Here is a 2,626-nt window from a genome sequence, read left to right as displayed (position 1 = left end):
CGTGCCTAGGGTTGCCTACCCCTGGTGTACCGTCTCAAAATCATACTCAAGTAAAAGTCAGAGTATCTGGCTAAAAACACACTTGAGTAAGAGTCAAAAAGTTTCTACTTTTAAGTATACTTAAGTACTAAAAAGTAAAAGTAAAAACTTTTTTTCTGACTGTCTATTCTTCAGATGTTTAATCAAAGATCCCCCGCTTTCTAGTCTTGCACAAGGACCAATCAGCATGGGTATGGGCGGGTTCATTTTCCATGATGGGGATTTGATTGGCTGTTTGTGTGCGGCCGCAGGATTAATAACGTTAACGTTAGTTCGGCCAGAGAAACAAATATACTCATTAAAATAGTTGGACCTGCGAGATTTGTACTTTGTAGGTCTGCATTTGAAATGTAAGGAGTAAAAAGTATGTTTTTTTCTCTGAAATGTAATGGAGTAAAAGTACAAGTATACAAACCTAATAATACTCGAGTAAAGTACAAATCTCCCAAAACAGTACTTAAGTATTGTAACAAAGTACAATTACTCAAGTACTTTACACCCCTGACAGTAGATCGAGTGATTGATTGCTGATGATGACCACCTTGTGTGGCGGCTATTTTGGAATATAATAAAGCTATAAAGCTATTTTCCGTAAACAGTTTCCCAATCCCAATGAAATGACCTACTCTGGCCGGATACCTGCCTGGTGCGGGACAGTCCCGTAACAGCATGACACCATCATCATCATCATCATCATCAGCAGCAGCACAGCATCATCACCATCCGGCCACTCAACTCTCCGTAGAGCCCTCCCTCCCTCCCTCCCTCCCTCCCTCCCTCCCTCCCTTTCCACAAACGACAGAAGCGCGCCGATAAAAACTCCGTAGCGAAGAAAGCGTCCACAGTCGAAGCGAATAATCCCAAGGACACACTCCACTCAAGGGATAGCGAGAAGAACCGAGGCGTTATATTTGGTAAGAAGATCATGTTATTTTCACTCCTATGCAGTTTTGCATGCGCCCAGAGCAGTGCTTTCATGCAGATGTTGGCTATTTCGCAGGGAGGGTATTTTCTTTTTCTGAGAGAACTTCGGCGCATTAATTAATTAATTAGATTAATAAACTGTCTATAATGAAGCTTAAGTTATTCATCGCAACTGTAGAAGAGCCCTGTAGACTTTATCCAGTCCAATCTAGCATTGGCAATTGTTTGGATATTGTTTGGTCTTTTAGATTTGATGTAAAATGGAGCACATTCTGATGCACTTGTTGATTTTAGACTACTAGAGTAACCTACAACTGTGCAACTCTGGCAATGTAGCTTCAGTAGGGGAGACCGGGGGCAAATGTAACAGTTTTTGTTTTTCACTGTTACCTAGAGACGTAATAATAATAATAATAATAATAATAATAATAATAATAATAATAATAATAATAATAACTTTATTTATATAGCACTTTTCATACAGAAATTGCAGTTCAAAGTGCTCCACAACAGTAAAAAAATACAGGCATACACAAGCATAAAAAGGATAGAGACTAGGTAGCAAGGTAAGGTAAATCACAGTTTTGCACATTAGGATCAGTAATACAAATTATAAAATAGAATAGATAGAGTAAAAAAGTGCGGTTTGATTAAGTTTGAAAATAGGCTAAAAATAATCAAATAGAACGGACAGTCAATTAAAAAAAAATCTTTCCATCTAACATTGTGGTCACAGTATTGATTCTAAAAGAACATGTCAAATGTTACATTTGCCCCCACATGCAGGGGCAATTGTAACACCATATGGGGGCAAATGTAACATTCATTAACTCATTGACTGCCAGCTATTAGACGGGGCCGTCATAGCAATGCCACGCTTTAAAAGATAGGAGTGCGTCACCTTGTTTGTAGAGCTATAACTATATTCTATATTATATGGATACAATACTATGGCCCATTTGACACCACCTATCTATTGTTCAATATGTGAAAAAGAATAAATTTTTCCATCTGTTCCCGTGTTATACCGTGGTGAATATAAGTATGGTTATAGCGTGGTCTGGGGTAATTCCCGAAGGGCTGAGTAATTGCCTTATACGTCAATTCTACTATAAACGTTGCCGTTTCTTGCCTGTATACGCTACTATTCCCAAATCAAATCTATGTCATAGGTATTATGTTTCATCATGAATGCATGGGGGGTCGTTTTTTGATGCTTTGATCGTCACCAATGGCATACGTTGTGGAGTAACGTTACACACACATGATGCGATCAAGGTGAAGACATGGTTGGATCAACGCAGGATTGATATCATATAGTCCTTCCCTTCACTAGGATGTACCCCAAAAAGAATATTCCAATTATCTGATCGCGAGTCCCAGTATTGGTGTTGATTGTGTCGCCAACATAATCCACCACACATCATGCATCGGGAGCATTTGATGCTCCTCAATCCGATTGTTATAACCGCTCCATTCGCCCGACAAAGAAAAGTGAGCCCGGTGACATTTGACCATTGCACAGGCCAAGATACAAGGTTTCAAATGGTGCTCAATACCGCCATCTAGCTGGATGCGGCCGGTATTGCACTTTGGCGATCTCAGAACTTGGGCATTAAGTAAACAGTTTTTTTGTCATACATTTCCTGAAAGACAATGAAAT

At 39.4% G+C, this 2,626-nt stretch overlaps 1 protein-coding gene across 4 annotated transcripts in view; it reads left to right on the top strand.

Annotated features, from left to right (window-relative positions):
• The first annotated feature begins 838 nt into the window (after positions 1-838).
• Positions 839-2,626, top strand: part of plat (plasminogen activator, tissue) — a 24,464-nt gene continuing 22,676 nt past the window's right edge. For 2 of the 4 annotated variants that reach the window (XM_084332938.1, XM_084332937.1), the window contains exon 1: positions 911-953. The gene's annotated coding sequence lies outside the window, so the exon portion shown is untranslated. Of the gene's footprint in view, positions 954-2,626 lie in introns of all 4 variants that reach the window. The other 2 variants (XM_084332936.1, XM_084332935.1) reach the window with 2 other exon arrangements.

Source organism: Notolepis coatsorum (genome assembly GCF_963971535.1).
Source record: "Notolepis coatsorum genome assembly, chromosome: 1".
Taxonomy (NCBI): domain Eukaryota; kingdom Metazoa; phylum Chordata; class Actinopteri; order Aulopiformes; family Paralepididae; genus Notolepis; species Notolepis coatsorum.
Note: the sequence above shows the minus strand (reverse complement) of the source record. Positions and strands in the feature narration are given on the sequence as shown.